The sequence below is a fragment of the Carassius carassius genome, chromosome 37, assembly GCF_963082965.1.
Source record: "Carassius carassius chromosome 37, fCarCar2.1, whole genome shotgun sequence".
In the NCBI taxonomy this organism is placed as follows: domain Eukaryota; kingdom Metazoa; phylum Chordata; class Actinopteri; order Cypriniformes; family Cyprinidae; genus Carassius; species Carassius carassius.
This window is the reverse complement of record NC_081791.1, coordinates 9,710,894-9,730,236: the sequence shown is the minus strand read 5'-3', so window position 1 is coordinate 9,730,236 and position 19,343 is coordinate 9,710,894. Positions and strand designations below refer to the sequence as shown.

Below are 19,343 nucleotides of genomic sequence, written 5' to 3'. Positions count from 1 at the left end.
TAACGTCACCTGTCCAGAGGCTGCGCGCGCGTGAGCTCCTCCTCCGTCAGCGCCACTGTCTCGCGCTCTCTCCAGTGACCACAACACGCCGCACAAACAAGTCTCTCCGGCTGCGATCAGTGCCTATCCAGACAAGCACATTTTGATCTTCTTGAACGGTGAGTGGTGATATCTTTTCGTTTTTAAGTCCTGGTGTTTGAATGTATTTCCTGAAGTTGTCGAGTTCATCAGTTCTTGCGCGAGCGCTCCGTGCTGAACGCGAGCTAACAGCAGGCTAGCGTGAGAAAACGACCGAATGAGACATAACGGGACGCGCAGTCCAAAATACTTAAAAATAGAGCTGTTTCGTCGAGAACAGACGTGGAGGAAAGTAACTATTTCTTTGTCGCCTCTTTCCCCATTAACGTTTACATTAACGTTACTGCTTGATGCGTGGATGAGCAAAGTGAGTCTGATAAACGTCATGTAACGTTAATGGTTGAAAAAAACATACTAACTTATTCGATAAACTGGGTACATGTGATGTATGGTTTGGATGTTTTGTTTTGTTTGAACGTGTTAACAGCTGTTCAGCACTCTGAGGTTAGACTTATTTAGTCTCTTCAGACACGGACACACTGTATGTTGCTGAACATAAATCTTTATTCTATCTGAAACGAGTCCCTAGAAGATAAAACTGGGATCCGTTTTAAATAAATGATTGTGTTGCCGCGTTTGGCATCGCTGCACTTGTTTTATAAAAGGGGTTCTAACCCAGTTTCCCAAAATACTTCAAGTGAAACAACACAGCACCAGCAGAGCCATCTGATAAGTGAGGGTGCAGATGCTCTAATGCAGGGCTGTTCACAAACAACTGGGCCAAAATCACATTCCTCGGGTGGTGTTGGTCGAGCTACAGGTTTTTTTTTAAACCCACTGAGGGTTTGTATGTATGATATATTTAAGCAATAATACTATGTTGATATGTTCCTGTTGCTCAGTGATAGATCATTGTGTTAGCAGTGCAAAAGGTTATGGGTTTGATTCCCAGGGAACATACTGGTAAAAAAATTTAACTTGAGAACTGAACCTCTTTCCTTGAAGTTCTTGATGATCCTATAAATTGTTCATTTAGGTGCAATCTTAGTAGCCACAATATCCTTGCTTGTGAAGCCATTTTTATGCAACGCAATGATGGCTGCACGCGTTTCTTTGCAGGTCACCATGATTAACAATGGAAGAACAATGATTACAAGCATCACCCTCCTTTTAACATGTCAAGTCTGCCATTCTAACCCAATCAGCCTGACATAATGATCTCCAGCCTTGTGCTCGTCAACATTCTCACCTGAGTTAACAAGACGATTACTGAAATGATCTCAGCATGTCCTTTAAGGACAGCAATGAAATGCAGTGAAAAGGTTTTTTTGGGATTAAGTTAATTTTCATGGCAAAGAAGAACTATGCAATTCATCTGATCACTCTTCATAACATTCTGGAGTATATGCAAATTGCTATTATAAAAACTTAAGCAGCAATTTTTCCAATTTTCGATATTTATGTAATTCTCAAAACTTTTGGCCACGACTTGTACGTCATCAAGCTCAGTTTGAGTCTGCACAGTATGCTCGACCCCCAGGAAGTGCGTGCTTCTAATTGACTTCATTTGTCTCCGTTGAATCCAATGGGGTCGCTGTGTTCATTTCTTTTACGGTCTATGACCTATCCACACCCTGCACACATGTAGACAGTGAAGGGATCTTCAGGTCAACTTCTCGCGTGTTGGATGAGAAACGGAATGGACTAAACTGTGACAAAACTGAAATGCTTTTTTTTTTTTGTAAAGTAGACCTTGCATACACGTTTGAAAAGACAGAAGTAAACGTCAGTTCTGTATAGGATGATTATTTTTAACCTGCTGTAGCACACTGAAAAAAAAGTTTCATTCATCCAATTAAAAAATTTGAGGGTAATGATTCACATCTGTATTTTTTTAACTTGAGACAATAGTTATTTATTTTTCATTGGCTCAAGTAAAAAAAATATAGATGTGAATCATTACCCTATTTTTTTTTTAATTGGATGAATGAAACACTTTGCATCTTTGTTTTATTCACACCAACATTAATTGTTTTTAACATTTTCGAATAATGTATTTATATAGCATACTTTTATTTAGTATCACTGGTAAAGACCAGTTTTTTTATTTAAAACCAAATTTAAAAACTAAAACAAATACTGAATGCTGATTAAGAAACATCTTATTGAATGTGTTGATTGTGTTGTTTGGACTGTAGAACTATGCAGTTGTTGCCTTTAATTTCACATGGTTACAGTTAATCTTTTCATTTAAGGCCAGTTCTATGTAGTTTCAACCCAATTCAAAAACAAAAGCTAAATGCTGATGTCTGTACCATCTATGTTTGTATTGAATGTAGGCTACTTACTGCGCAGTTACTGCCGTTAATTTCAGATGGTTACGGTTATTGTTTTCAATAGCTAAAATCTATTTTGGCCTATTAAATACCAAATAAACATCTTTTTTTATGCACACTTTCCTTCTTTCTTGTTAGTTGCTTAAAAAAAAGAAAAAAGAAATCGGTATCGGAATCTGACATTTTGATTGTAAAAAATCTGTATTGCAATCGGCCAAGAATAATCATGATCGTGCATCCCGACTAAAAACAACACGTCATTCTTGCAGCACACTATCTTTTAATGGAAAGAGAAAACCACAAGTAAGCCAGTGGGTTTGTCCTTAGGTCTTTTTGCTGAAAATAGTTGGATTCCGTTTTGTTTATTAGAAGAGCTGAAGTTTCCCACAATGCTGTTGTTGTTTTTATGTAGATCGCAGGAAGGGGTTTCTGCATATGTATATCCCAAGCACATCACTGGACAGAACACATGTGTTTTCCCTGTTGTTTTATTGATTGGTTTGCTCTCCCTCCTCCCATTGCTATGCTTACAACTTCCCTGGGTGACAGCTGTTGTATGTTTTCTCTGTTTCCTTTATTTTCCTTTGCTCCCCACAGTCCTCCATCAATCCATGCCTGCTTCTATTTCTGGTGGCGTCCCCCATGGGATGACAGGGCTCACGGCCTCCACTGGATTCCTGGAGAAGTAGACTAGTGGAAACTGAGGTTCCTCACAGGCTTGTTGTTTATCTGTCAGCACCTATCTGATCACCTTCCAGGAAAAGAAAGGAGTTGTCAGTCAGCAATCCAGCTAGAAATGGAAGCTTGCAGGAATCGTTTTCTTTCATAATCCTAATTGTATTGATGGGCTGTTTTTTTAGAAAATCGCTTGATTTCATTGTCTTGGCACTCAAGCCTGCCGGCAGAATGCTTTTGTCTAATTAGCAGCATGTTCAGTTGTTTTAGTCTTTTAATTGACTTTATAATCCTATTGTTACAGACATACTCGGAGCTAACAACTAAAACCAGCTGGCACGATAGACCCTGTGGATCAGAATCTGTCTGTAGCAGCATATTTTTTCAGACATGAATGAGTGTCACTAAGATCTTGGAGTGGCTGACTAGGTGGTACAGCGCGTAGCAGTGGTTGGATCTTAATAGTTGCAATGAAAAAGAAGTAGAGATCATATTTTCTTCAGTATTTTTTGACTGTTATCCAAGTGAAGTAGTTTATCAGAAACAATAGGATGGGTCTTGTTTCAGTCTGTTGGTTGTTGTTTTGATCACAGATCTGAATGTGAGCTTTGCAATCAATTATAAGAAACCAGTGGCATTTATGGAGACAATAGAAGTATAGCATATGTCACATTCATAGAGAAGTCTGATGTTTCATTGAAAGATTAAGACTTGACTTGGGGGTGGCTTATACATGGATGAAATTTTTCACAGAATTCAATATCGGTAACAGAAAAATTTAATTTCATAATTACTTGGATATGTCTCCTTTCATGCTTGCAACTCATAATTGCTTTAGCTTTTCAGGAATGGGACCTCTCAAGACTGGGTCCCTTGGCAATATATCTGTAACTACAGTTAAGCCCCTTTCACACTGAGATTCCAGATAATACACGGATAATGTGTCCCGTCAATTGTTCCCGGGTCGTTCCCAAGATTTTGCTCCTTTCACACTGAATATGTGCGTGCATTTTCATTTACATGCAACCCGTAAAAGGTCCAGTAATGACACGTGACATCAGGATGTGACGTGTAATAGAGCTGCAACTAACGATTATTTTTTCTGTCGACTACGATTATTTTTATTACAATAAATAATTAATCTAATGTTCCTTTTTTTTATTAGCTAATGAATCCTTTAGATAACTTTACAAAAAAATATAAGTACAACTTCTAATATAATATTTCAACCTTTATTCATTTTCAACCAATCTGGTTGAAGTTTTTACAGTATACAAAAATAAAGAGGCAAAGAAAATTATTTTACTATGGTAAATATGATTTATGATAGCGTTTATAATTAAACCACAGTAGCCATACATTTACAGTTGTCTGAGACGTCATGAAATTTTCTTTAGCATCACAAACCATAAAATGTAGTCAGGGTTCTGCATGGTTTCCAGAGATCTGGAGCTGATTCAGGGTAGCTCGGTGGTCTGTGACTGTTGTCTTTTAAGGGGCCGTTCACATATCACGTCTTTTGCGCGCTCAAGTTCGTTATTTCCCATAGACAGTAAAATAATTATTTCCAATGTAGGAGTGCGGTATTCGCGCTCATAATGGAAGCGACGCGGTCGCGACGCACACGCGGTGCGACGCGCTCATTTTTTCCAGGCGCGTCCACACCGCATCGAGTTAAAAACATCTCAACTTTTCAGAATGCCGCAAGCGCACCGCAGGTCATGTTACGAGAACTAACCAATCAGCTTCATCCTTTCCCGTAACAACGTTGAAAGCTCAGCTAAGATGAAGGAACAGCTGATCATAGCTGTATATGGATTGCCATTTTTAAATAAATTTAGTAGCAGAGCTACTGCAATATCAGACCTGAACCAGGAAGTTGGTCACCAGATCACACGGTTACCAATTAAACTGTAACACTGGAGAGCGTCAGGATGTTTTCCTGACCACGTGGTGCTGGTGCATCGCATTTGTGCTGCCGTGGTACACCATATCGGTTTTGCAAAGGGAACAAAGGGCCATTTTATTTGGCCTCGGTTTAAAGAATTCCCATACTTTTGATAACAGTGGTCTCTGTTTTTGTGATAGAATGCAACTTTCTCCATTCCCACTATGCCATTACAAACAGTGTGACGCGTCGACCCATTTCACGCACGTCGACGTATTTTTGTAGTCGACGTAATCGATGACGTCGATGAGTCGTTGCAGCACTAACGTGTAATGAACGAGTCAAAAACGCTAGGGACATTAACTTTTCACTTAAGCTGGCGAACGATCTCAGCTTCAGGGTGGATAGTGAGGAACTAACCTGGGAACGATCCCGGAATCAATCCCGGGACGTATTTGCATTCACACAGAAGGCGATCTGGCAGTGTTCCGGGTCCAACGGTGCAGTGTGGAAAGGGGCTTTAGGTAGGCACTACAAGACAGAGTATAAAAAATGGGAAAGCAAATAAAATAAAACATTGTGGGAGCTGTAGTTTCATTAAACATCCCTCCTAATTTAGTGACCAGTCCCTCTGTCAATAACTGTGACTGTCCTTTCAGTCATCTTGCATTCCAATATCTTTTGGATGAAAATACAGTTATTAACTAGCTTACAGGAATTGGAGAACTAATTTCTCAAGAAAAAAACATATATTCTCATTATTTCAAAGGATTTTTTTGCTCACTGCTCGAGTGAGTTGAATATAACATGCAGTCCTAGCTTGTCCTCTCTCTATCTCTTTCTGTATTCCAGCCTGGCTGAAATTGTAGATGTGGCTGTTCTGAAAGGGCTGATTTACTGAGGTCCAGTTACCTGATCCTGGAAATACAGAAAGTAGATACTCGCCAACCAAGGAAGAGCCTCTGTTGCATTATGCTGCACATAAGCATCTTTTTCTCTTCGCATCTGGTAGACATCTCATACCACAGATAAAAAAACTCTCCCTTACTGTAGATCAAAAAGGATGCTTTGCCTCTGAGAAGAGCTTCTGTCCATGTGAACACAAGTGTGTTTGTGTAGTCTATTTTTAAGTGTCTCTGTAATAAAGGTGGTGAGCTAGTAACGTAATCATGATCTCTGCTCTGTAGTGGTTGCTGTGATGGAATTGGAGATAAGCTCCATTCTGTACAACTGGTTTAAGATTTTAACATTTGCACTTTTAAAAGAGAAAGTGAAGTGATGTGTGGCCAGGTATGGTGACCCATATACTCAGAACTTGTGCTCTGCATTTAACCCATCCAAGTGCACACATACAGTAATGAACACACACAAGACACTTTCACACTGCACGTTGGACCCGGGAAATTGCCGGAACATTGCCGGGTCACCTTCTGTGTGAAAGCAAACACGTCCCGGGATTGATTTCGGGATTGATCCCGGGTTGGGACCTAGTAACATTGCCGGGTTCAGTCCCGGAACGAGCGATGTGTGAACAAAAGCCAGAACCAATGCCGTAAAAGGTGTGTCGTAATGATGACGCATGTTATCACGTGACTCTTTTACCAGGTGTTTTGAAGGCAGATCAACGTTCGCCATGAAAAAAATATGTGCAAACTGTAACGAAGCAGAGATCAGTTTGTTCCTCAATTTCCGCGCTGACGGTGAGATCGTTTGCCAGCTTCAGTGAAAGTTAACATGCCTAGCCTTTTTTGACTTGTACATTACACGTCACGCTCTGATGTCATGTGTCTTTACGGGACCTTTACGGGATGTGTGTGAATGCACCCACATATTACGGGTAATCACTGGCAGTGTGAAAGTGCAAAATCTAGCGACCCTGGAACAATTGCCGGGACACATTACCCGTGAATTTTCCGGAATCACAGTGTGAAAAGGGCTACACTGTGAACGCACACTAGGAGCTGTGGGCAGCCATTGCTGCGGCGCCCGGGGAGCAGTTGGGGGTTCAGTGCCTTGCTCGAAGGTCTCAGTCAGTCGTGGTATTGAAGGTAGAGAGCATATGTTGTTATTAACTCCCCCCACCTACAATACCTGCCAGACCTGAGACTCGAACCTATCACCTTCAGATTACAAGTCCGACTATCCATTAGGCCACGACTGCCCCCATACCTAATTAAGATATATATTGAATTAGAAATAAGAGTGATCAACACTTGAAATTTCATTAACAAGGCTCTATTCTGTTTACTCTGCTGAAATGAAGTGGGCGTAATTTTAGAAAACACTAAATGCCTCCTTCCTATTTACAAATGCATCTGAAAGGAATAATTCACCCAAAATTAAAATGAAGTCAACACAGGTTTGGAACAACATAATTTGCATACATGCATGTTCCATATATACTCACCTAAAGGATTATTAGGAACACCATGATTGACCCCCTTTCACCTTCAGAACTGCCTTAATTCTATGTGGCATTGATTCAACAAGGTGCTGAAAGCATTCTTTAGAAATGTTGGCCCATATTGATAGGATAGCATCTTGCATTTGATGGAGATTTGTGGGATGCACATCCAGGGCACGAAGCTCCCGTTCCACCACATCCCAAAGATGCTCTTTTGGGTTGAGATCTGGTGACTGTGGGGGCCATTTTAGTACAGTGAACTCATTGTCATGTTCAAAAACCAATTTAAAATGATTCAAGCTTTGTGACATGGTGCATTATCCCGCTGGAAGTAGCCATCAGAGGATGGGTACATGGTGGTCATAAAGGGATGGACATTGTCAGAAACTAGGGCTGGGCGATATGGAGCAAAAAATATATCTCGATATACGATATATATCTCGATATCTTTACAGGAAAAATAACCCTTATTACATGTTTAGGGCCCTATGAAATTTTTTATTTTTTTCTTCACCATATGTTTTATTGTTACCTAACTCTTTGTTTTAGCATCTGTAATTATTTAAATGCATAAAAACAACTTAATTAGTTTTAAAAATTCTTAAAATAGCCTTATGTGAAATGTTTTTTCCCTTCAGAAATTCTGTGTATTTACATTTTTCTGGTTATCAAATGAAGACATAAAACATTCATTTAATTTATGTTTTAATTATTTAAAATTAAGCAAACTTTATTTTTAGGTAAACAAAGGGGATTTACTATTAAAAATAAAACATGGAAGAAATTTGTGATTATTTCTTAAATTATGTTCGTTTCATTTTAATAGCAGTAGTGGGCTATGTACATTCTGCTGAACAATAGTAATAGATTTCTGGCAAATACTTTTATTTTGACGGGTTTACCTTTACAGTTCTGTGTATGTGATACTACAGTCTATGATGTGATATATGACGCTAGTTTTACTCAAATCAAACGGTCAGATGCTCATGAAGTGACTCTCAGAGCAGTTCTGGAGATGTTCTTCATGTGTTTACGTCCTAATTTAGTGAGACGACAGATGAAATCACAGTGAGCATCACGTGCGCTTCAGTGTGTGTAACGTTAATGAATTAATCGGCGCTTCTGTGCCATTCATTAACACAGACATGGATTCCGCGATTCCATGCGCCCTACAGTGCCCTACAGTAGACATCTGCCTGCTGTTCACCCGACACCTTAAAACCGAAGTATCTCCATATAATGGAGCCAGTTGTCCTTTTTTTAGACGTTTTTTTTTTAGACTAGTTCTGTAAATGCGAGGGGAGGGGGGACAAAAGCAAGGGGGCGAGCAAACGAGGCCAGCACAGCACAGAGAAGGCAAACAAGCAAAGTGGCAGAATCAGAATTAAATATAAACAATATATCGATCTATACGATATGTCAAAATCCATATCGTGTTTAGAAAATATCTCGATATATTTTAAATATCGAGATATCGCCCACCCCTATCAGAAACAATGCTCCGGTAAGCCGTGGCATTTAAACGATGCCCAATTGGCACTAAGGGGCCTAAGTGTGCCAAGAAAACATCCCCCACACCATTACACCACCACCAGCAGCCTGCACAGTGGTAACAAGGCATGATGGATCCATGTTCTCATTCTGTTTTACGCCAAATTCTGACTCTACCATCTGAATGTCTCAACAGAAATCGAGACTCATCAGACCAGGCAACATTTTTCCATTCTTCAACTGTCCAATTTTGTTGAGCTCGTGCAAATTGTAGCCTCTTTCTCCTATTTGTAGTGGAGATGAGTGGTACCCGGTGGGGTCTTCTGCTGTTGTACCCCATCCGCCTCAAGGTTTTGCGTGTTGTGGCTTCACAAATACTTTGCTGCATACCTCGGTTGTAACGAGTGGTAATTTCAGTCAAAGTTGCTCTTCTATCAGCTTGAATCAGTCGACCCATTCTCCTCTGACCTCTAGCGTTAACAAGGCATTTCGCCCACAGGACCGCCGCATACTGGATGTTTTTCCCTTTTCACACCATTCTTTGTAAACCCTAGAAATGGTTGTGCGTGAAAATCCCAGTAACTGAGCAGATTGTGAAATACTCAGACCGGCCCGTCTGGCACCAACAACCATGCCACGCTCAAAATTGCTTAAATCACCTTTCCTTCCCATTCTTACATTCAGTTTGGAGTTCAGGAGATTGTCTTGTCCAGGACCACACCCCTAAATGCATTGAAGCAACTGCCATGTGATTGGTTGATTAGATAATTGCATTAATGAGAAATTGAACAGGTGTTCCTAATAATCCTTTAGGTGAGTATATGTTCCCACATATTTAATGGTTGTTTTCAATTAAACATTTAACAGTCCTGTGGTATAGTAGGAATTGGTTGACCAACAAATTTATTTCTGTTGCTTTTTTAGCAGTCGTAAGTAAAGTCAGATGTTAACATCCAGCTGTGTCCAAAGAGACACAATCCTCTATCAAGGGTTTTTTTTTTTTTTGACCCCAGGTTTAGAGGAAGACTCTATTTGGAATTTAGTCATATTGAAGCATTCCTGGCACTTGTGAACATGAAAGAGTGCTGAAAGCTAATCACAGTTAAAGTGTTTTAACACTGTCAGCTCTGTTTATAGCTATGTGCCTGTAGAATGAGTAATGCTGAACACACCCTACACCCAGGGATGCCACAATTTATCTTTAGAATTGATTTACACTAATTGCATACACTTGGAGAAGCTTTGGATTGATCTGGATTTATACATGAACTGCTCCTTAAACATGCTCTGAATTGTAGTTAGGGCTGGGCGATATGGCTGAAAACTGTATCACGATATAAGTGATTCATATTGGTTGATATCGATAATTATTGTATTTTTATGACCTATTTAAAATAAGGACCAGGAAAAAAAATATATTACATTTTAAACATTTTTATTTTAAACTTAAAGGATTAGTTCACACCAAAAATTTCCTAATCATTTACCCCCAAAATGCAATCCAAGATATCCATGTATTATTAGGGGAAATTAAGTCTTTTGAGGAAACAACAGCAACCATCTGAGTTTAAGTCCCTTATATGAAGAAAAAAACCCTGAAATGTTTTTATCAAAAAACTTAATTTCTTTTCCACTGAAGAAAGAAGGATATGGATATATTAGATGGCATTGGGCAACTCTCTACATTGTGAGTAAATCACTCGCATATGCGACTAAATTTTACTCTATGCAACTAAATGATGTCTATCGTTAGACATTGGCTAATAAATTCTTAGATTTTACTCGCCAGAGTGTGTGTTCAAGGCTATTATAAGATTAGCACATAATCACTCGCTGAACACTTAAGTGCTTCTGAGTTCTCTCTCCATCAAGCGATCTGCACTTTTCAATTCATCTCAATGGATGCACAGCGCACCTGTATTTGCCAAACTGTAAACTCTGTGTGAAGGCACTCAACTCACCGTCGCTTTGCTGATAGCACTGTTTCTCATCCATGCACAGAGAGAGAGAGTCTTACCTAGTGTTGCACGGTGCACTGATACTTCAAAAGTATCGCGATTCTCGGAAATTAAAAATGTCACGATTCCTAAATTTTTTTGTATCGATACTTCAAAGAATGACTGCGTTCCAGATTTGTAAGATAAGTATTTTATGTTGGTGTGTGCAACAAACGCTTCCAGTGCCTCCCTATGGACGTCTATGTGTTTTCTCCTCACGCAAGCAGCAAAAAAGCACTACAGCGAGATAGCTGCATTAGTGGCTTTACTAAACTGATTTGGCTTTACTAAAATGTGTGCATAATCGCATTAAATAGTTTAAATAAGTTATCCAGATGAACAAAGCACGTGGTTTTCTTGCATAATTAACATTTTAATTGTTTGGTCAGACAGTTCATATATAATATTCACATTAATCGGGGATTAAACGTGGAGTTATGTTCTGTATGCTAAATATGAAACAGGCGTATCTGCACAGCACCTATAACTGCGCTTTTTATCTGTTGATTGCTGATCGAGATTTACATGCTTGGCTCACTGACCCTGTATACTCATTCATTTCGTTCATAAACGAGATGTATCAGTTCATTCAACTCGTTCACGAATGAAGATCTCTCGATCTCGATCTGGGTTCACTACATTCAACAAATCACATGCTCCGTCACATCTTAAGTAACTCTTTGACAGGATGAAACCGTTCACAGAGCTGTTCATGAGCTGAGCATGCGCTGCTAATAGCGCCACGCTCGCGCTTCTCCGCCGGCGCGCTGCTGTGGTGGGAGGAACTTTAGTAAACGAGAAATATACGTCAGTGGGTTACCTGAACGTATTCGCTTAGCACACCGTTATTGTGAGTCCCGCCAACGTCTGTGCAGTCAGAGCGCGTTTTCTCCACGGCCGGCTTTATTGTTAACTGACTAAGGAACCGATTTTCACCCGATCATGTTTACATGCCCGTGTTTCTTAACAAGAACATGTAAAACAATAGAAAAAAAAGCAAAAAAGATTTGCTGACAGTTTCAAAGTTAAGTGTAAGCTACATTCTGTACAATAGCCTAATTGTTCTAGGCTGCTTTACATTTTTTCTTTTCACTTTTTTTTTTTTTTTTTTGCTTTTAATCTGTACAATAAATGTTGCTGAAAAATAACGTCTGTCTCATTAAACTTAAATTAAATAAACGAATATTCGAATATTTTTTGTGAGCTCAAATATTCGAATGTGATATTTGCGGAAAACGCCCTAACCCTAGGGTTGTGGGTTCGAATCCCGGGCCGGCAATAACACTCATTTCCGATTTTTTGAAAAAATTTGATTTTTTTTTGCAAGGCTGTTCACATTTCCAATTAAATGTAACCTTTTGTGATCTCCTGTGTGAACGTGAAATGACCCAGAAGTGACCCGCATGCGCAGAAGAGTACTCAACGGACAATGACGTCACTCGTTGTTTGCGGAAGTAGCTAACATTAAACATGGATGTCAACAACAGTGTAGTCAACAGCGGAGCTCTTTTTGCAATATTAAAGTTATTTTCCCAACGGAGCCAGCACAATTACAATCTTCTCGTTTTAAGAAGAAAATTACAAAGAAGGAGGAGAGCAAGGTTTTTGGCCATGGCGTTTTGTGGAGCAGTGTTAGCAACGTCGGTACAGAGAAACGTGTGGGTGCGGAGTCGCAGCCAGGAGTGGTGGGATACTGATGTGAGTGGCTTCACTAATACAGAATTCATCAGTTTACCTTCTCGTTCCCGCCTACTTAAACGCAGAATTATGACGTTTGTAGCGTATCAATGACGTACGGGTCGGATACATGTGGCCCGGCCGCTCAGACGGAGGTCGCATTTCAAAAGATCGGATACGTATCGGATTCAGGACCACATACCCAAGTGGCCTGGGTCACATTTGAAAAAATCGGATCTGTGTCGTTCAGACTGTCATGAAAAGATCAGATATAGGTCGCATAGGGGCAAAAAAAAATCGGAATTGGGTAGTTTCAGCCTGCAGTGTGAACGTAGCCTTTGGTGCCCTTGAGCAAGGCATCTAACCCCCAACTGCTCCCCGGGCCCCGCAGCATAAATGGCTGCCCACTGCTCCGGGTGTGTGTTCACAGTGTGTGTGTGTTCACTGCTCCGGGTGTGTGTTCACTGCTGTGTGTGTGTGTGTGTGTGTGTGTGTGTGTGTTTTCACTGCACCGGGTGTGTGTTCACTGCTGTGTGTGTGTGTGTGTGTGTGTGTGTGTGTGTTCACTGCTCTGGGTGTGTGTGTTCACTGCTGTGTGTGTGCACTTTGGGATGGGTTAAATGCAGAGCACGAATTCTGAGTATTTTATGCAATACCTTAAATCAAGCAGTTTTACGATATTGAACATTATTATTAAATATTTGATTAAAGTGATAGTTTGGTTTGCAGAGATCAAAGCTTAATCTAGCTCAAGACTGTTATGATTATCATAACCCAGCAAGGTATTTTAAGAGAGATTACTCTACCAGGCAAAAGTTTTTGAATGGAAACGTTAAGATTTTTTTTTTTTTTTTTAAATAACTCTCTTCTGCTCACCAAGCCTGCATTTATTTGATCCAAAATACAGCAAAACCATTAATATTGTGCAATATTTTTATGATTTAAAATAACTATTCTATTTGAATATATTTTCAAATGTAATTTATTTTTGTGATCAAAGCTGAATTTTCTCCAGTCTTCAGTGTCACATGATCTTCAGAAATCTTTCTAATATACTGATTTGCTGCTCAAGAAACATTTATTATTATTAGCAATATTTAAAACAGTTGAGTAAATTTTTTCAGTATTCTTTGATGAATATAAAGATTCAGAGATCTGTATATTGTAGAAATTAATACTTCTATTTAGCAAGGATGCTTTAAATTGACAAAGACATTTATAATGTTACAAAAGATTAGAGCTGAAACAACGAATCGATTTAATCGATTAAAATCGATTATTAAAATAGTTGTCAACTAATTTAGTCATCGATTCGTTGCTAAATAACTTATTTGCCATAAGCGGCTCATTTCGTGCATATTTCAAATCTGCGGTGACCAAAGTGTGGCAGTAATGAGCCACCGGAGGTTGTACTCAGCCAGTACAGCAGGAGAAGTAGCGAATAGCCAATAGCTGGCCTCGTTTTATGTCACGTGCTTCCCGAACAGCGTCTCTGCAGCATTCAGCAGGATGTGGGAGTCCTTTATTTTGAGCCTTCAAAAAAGAAGATTAACCTGTAAACTCTGCACTTCATATCGCGTCTTTTGCGCGCTCATGTTCGTTATTTCCTATGTAGGCGCATACTGCTCATAATGGAAGCGACGCGTTCGCGAAGCACCCGTTTTTCCAGGCGCGTCTACACAGCATCGAGTTAAAAACATTTCAACTTTTCAGAATGCGGCAAGCGCACCGCGGGTCATGTGACAAGAACTAAATAATCAGCTTCATCCTTTCCCGTAACAACGTTAAAAGCTCAGCCAAGATGAAGGAACAGCTGATCATAGCTGTATATGGATTTCCATTTTGAAATAAATTTAGTAGCAGAGCTACTGCAAGCGATTTTTAGAGCTGCAAATCCATTTATCCTTTGCTGAAATTTCCGCGTCTTCAAGGCGATGCACGTCATGGTTGCTTAGATTCTGCACGAGCGCTTTGGAAAGGAGGAGAAAGCGGCGCGCCTAGCGTTTTCCACGCATTTTTAGGCGCGATATGTGAACGGCCCCTAAGACTTTTATTTGTGCAGATTCTCCAGTACATTGTTGTTTGCAAATGTTTAGTTGTAAAAGCTGATAACATTGCTTTTTAACAGTTAACATTTAAAGCTTTACAAACATGTTTGTCGTTTACCAGTTCATAATTCAGTCGTGCAGCCTAATTATGACTGAACGAGAGAGGTAAATGTTTAAAGATATTTGAAATGCACTTTTTTTCTAAGTATTCACTGCTCTTTTTCACACAGCAGGTTTTTTTTGTGTGTCCGGTTTTTTTTTCTTTTTCTGGACAACCTTCTGATGGATTTTACTTTAAATTGTGAGTTCCATTCAGGTTTCATGCCATTGGCACTTTATTCGAAGGATTGTTTACAATTTCACAGCATAAGCTATAAAGCTGTTTCCCATTAAATAATAAAATACAACGCACTGCAATTTTATTCTGTTTTATCCTTATTCTTCGTGAAAAAATGTTCTGAAAGATTCCTTAATAAGCTTTGTTCAGGATGTTAAACTACTTTAGGAGCTCTAAGGACTGCCATGGTGAAAACATTATTTGAAATCTACTTGTGAAATTTGCTAGAGTATGGGTCAGTGTTTTGATTGCAGAAGAGTTCGACAAAGGATCACTAACACATAATAAAACAACTCCAGGTATATTTTTGATGAGGATATGACAATGCACAATGGTTAAAATCTCTTAAAAATCTATGCTGAATGATAAAGACCCTTTATTAATAATTTACTTGGGGGAAAATGGAAAAAAACTAAAGTATAAGTACATAAACCGATTAATCGATTAATCGTAAAAATAATCGACAGATTAATCGATTATCAAAATAATCGTTAGTTGCAGCCCTACAAAAGATTTATATTTCAAATAAATGCTAATCTTCTGAACTTTCTATTCATCAAATAAACCTGAAAAAATTTCTATTCAGCTGTTTTCAATAATAATAAAAATAATAATAAATGTTTTTTGGAGCAGCAAATCAGTATATTAGAATGATTTCTGAAGGATCGTGTGACTGGAGTCATGATGCTAATAATTCAGCCTTGAAATCACAGGAATAAATTACATTTTAAAATATATTCAAATAAAAAAGTTGTTTTAAATAGTAAAAAATTGTTCAAAATATTACTGTTTTTGCTGTACGTTGGATCAAATACATGCAGGCTTGATGAGCAGAAGATACTTCTTCAAAAACAATGTTACTGTTCAAAAATAGTGTATATTGTGAATAAAATTGTTTATCCAAAAATAAAACATCTAATCACTTACTTTTATTTAGTTTCTTATCCATATTATATACTTACTAAAGGAAATGTTAGGCAGAATGAGGTGACATTCAGTTAATTTTAGTAATTAAATATAAGTAATATAGTTATTAAATGTTAAATAAGAAGGTTTCTCTGTCATCTCATTTCGTGTGTCTAATATATTTATTTCTATAAATGAATTGTATAATAATTGTAATTACATAATATTATTTCCCAAAGCTGAAGTGATTAGACTATCTTTTATTTATTACATATAACAATATTTTAACTAATTGCAAGAGCTGAATAACCAATCAAATTCTACTGATTAATCAATGAAATAATCAACGATTAATCGTTCTAATAATCGTTAGATTAATCGATTATCGAAATAAGCGGTCTAATAATCGTTAGATTAATCGATTATCAAAATAATCGTTTGTTGCAGCTCTAGTGCCAAGCCCAATCAATGTTTAAGAGTTAAACATAATAATGTGGGGAGTGGTCCATATTTTGTCAGCAATAAAACTTGATTGGTGGCTTTGGCAAAACCATATAATCTTTAATAGGGAACCATTTTGTTGCGAGCCAAACTCAGTCTGTGATCTCACCACTAATGCAGTAGTCTCATTCTCGTCCTCTGAGTAATAATTCAGAAGCTTTGTCTTCGAACCTTAGTAGCTGCTGCCATGAATCGCAGGTAATTAGCTTCACGGCAGTGCCTCTTTTGTCTTTGGATCTCTGACCTCAAGCAGTAAAATGGCACCGCATTTCTGGCATTGTTTCTGTTCATCTATCGTAATACATGCCCTAAATCGACCCAAGTGGCCCAGTTTATGTTTGTGCCAGGAGACAGCCAGACTCTGCTCCAAAGCTTTGGTTAGCCCATAGGGGCATCACATCTGCTTGTTCTCGGTCCATGATGTTTCTGGTTAGAGGGGCAGGCGATCTCACAGCAGCTGTGCCATTCTGTCACTGGCAGGATTCCACTAATGAGATCGCTAACAGAATGACACCAGAGACCTTAATGAACAACAACATGCGCTGGAGACAAATGGGAGAGCAGACTCTTAGAAGAGAGCTTTGAATGTGAACAATGAACAATGTGACATGTGACATTTGTGTTCATCATAAATGTATTCCAGTGACAGGTGACAGGCGGTGCTGCTTTATGAAAAATAGAATGGATGGGAAGCTTTGCAGTCATAGGTTAAGGCCAGCAGGAGTATTGGACCTGGCCGCTAAATTCCTGCCATGCAGTGGGCTTCTCCCAACTAGTACTCTGCTACATGCGATGTGGATGCTGGGATGTCTCTGTGGCCTTGCACACACACCCTGGCCAAATGATTGCTTGGCTGACACTCTGCCCCCTTTGCCTGGTTTGCCAATGTATTACAGAGTTTATGCCAGGTCTCACACTGTAAACAGAGTGGATTGTTTCATTGCGCAATTTCTGTGTTATTTTTTTCTTTCCAGAGATTCAGTTTGTTCCTGTATGTTTTTTGAGTGAGTGCACGGTAGGGCTGAAACGGTAGAAAAAATGATTTTCTTCTTTTAGTCTTGTCTTAAAACAAGTCTGGCAATGCTGCTTCAACCAGCTGCAACTTAGTCTTTATACGGTAGTTTACGGTTCTGTTGTAAATGGGGGAAGAGCAGTGCTTCCACTTTTGGATCTAAAATATTCATTTTTATTTGTGCACTGGCATTCCTTAAGTGAGATCTGTGAAGTTTGCTGTCAGGATGCAATATGGACAGACTTTTACAAACATTTACAAATAATTACATGATCGTAAGATGTAAGAGATACAATGGTGCAAACAGGTTTGAAATGCATTAAATGGCACACAAGCTGCTTTAAATTGTAAAGTTAGTCAAGCACTTAATATAAAGCAGTTTTTGCAACTGAGCTGCATATTGCTAAAATTTAAATAGCTGAGTCATACTTCATAACCCTTATTGAATTCACAGGAAAATAACCCTTTACAGCAGAACAAGAGTAATGTCAAGTCTAGGTCAGCTTGTTTTTTTGCACACATTAAACAACATCTACTGTATAAACAGGTCACAGTTTATCTGTTGAAGAAGATGTAGTGTTGGTGTGGCTCACGGCAAGTCTGCTGAGAAAAGTGATGGCGGTGGTGGTAATTTTGCTATGATGGATCACAGTGATAGTCATAATGATGTTAGGATGGTTAATTACTGCCATTCCCTCTCCTCTTGATGAATTATAAGCTGGTTGTGATGATGGCAAATGGGTGGGCTTAAGCATGCTAATAATCAAATGGGCAGAGCTGAGGGACATGGACTTGAGAATAAGGCAGATGTTCAAACCAATTTTCTCTTGACACTAATAGTTTCTCTACTCAAGCCATTGTTAACAAGTGTTGTAGCAGGTCATGGAGAAAAACAGTTCATGTTGAGTAGAGCCCGACTGATATGGGGTTTTTTGGGGGCAGATACCAATATTAGGGAGTAAAAAAAAAAAAGGCCTATATCGGACGATATTCTTTGTGTATATTATATTTGTTCAACCGATCACAAATCCGGACTTTTATTTTGATGGGTTGCCGTAAATACCTTTACAGTTCTGTGTATTAGATATGATGCTTTTGCTCAAATCATTTGGTCAAATGCTCGTGAAGTGACTCAGATCAGTTCTGGAGATGTTCTTCATGTGTTTTAGTCCTCATTTAGTGAGACAGCAGACGCTGAAATCACCGCAAACATCATTCCGCGTTAAACAGTGATTTCCCTTTTTATGAATGGATTCCGTCTGTGTTTTCCACATCAAGTAAAACAATGGGCCTTACAATTATACCATCACAATGTATATTCTCACACTTTAACTGCTTCTATTCTTGAACACTTAATGATTATCTAATCAAAATAAAAGAGTAGCTGAGTCTAGGAGAACTCACCGCTATCTCACACACTCGGGACGGGTCGAGTTCAGCTTCAGCAGCGGTCTAAAACTGTTCATCTATTCACCAAACGGACACAAGTTTACTTCAAGAATGAACCATGAGGCATAGATAAGTTTGAAGTTCAGTGTTTAAAAAAAAAAACGGAGCATACAGAATGAGCGATCTATATTATAGCTCTATAAATGAAGCATACAGACTTTATTAAAGCCACAGAAAGATAAACGTTTTGATGAAAATGCTCAATATATAATTCATTACGTACATAACGAATCAAATATAATGTATATTTAATGGAAAACTATGTGAATGGCGCTCTGTGGGCAGGATTTTCTGTCAGCTGCATTTAAATTCAGGTCTGAAGTTTCTCGCTCTGTTCAGCGTGCAGCATCACGTGTCTAAACAAACAGCACACGTGATTTCAACCACTAGAGCCACTCTCACGCTGTATAATGAAAACAGAGCCTTCTCAGTTGCTTTAGGAACAGACGCAACCCAGAAAACTATCGGCATGGATTTTTGCCGATAACGATTGTTCCAGCAATCAACTATAGGTGCCGATTAATCGGCAAAACTAATACATCGG

The 19,343-nt window shown here is 38.9% G+C and overlaps 1 long non-coding RNA gene across 1 annotated transcript in view; it reads left to right on the top strand.

Moving 5' to 3' along the window:
- Window positions 1–19,343, top strand: part of LOC132117684 (uncharacterized) — a 32,791-nt gene continuing 13,448 nt past the window's right edge. The window contains exon 1 of the long non-coding RNA XR_009425821.1: window positions 1–158. This is a non-coding gene — a long non-coding RNA (uncharacterized LOC132117684). The remainder of the gene's footprint in view (window positions 159–19,343) is intronic.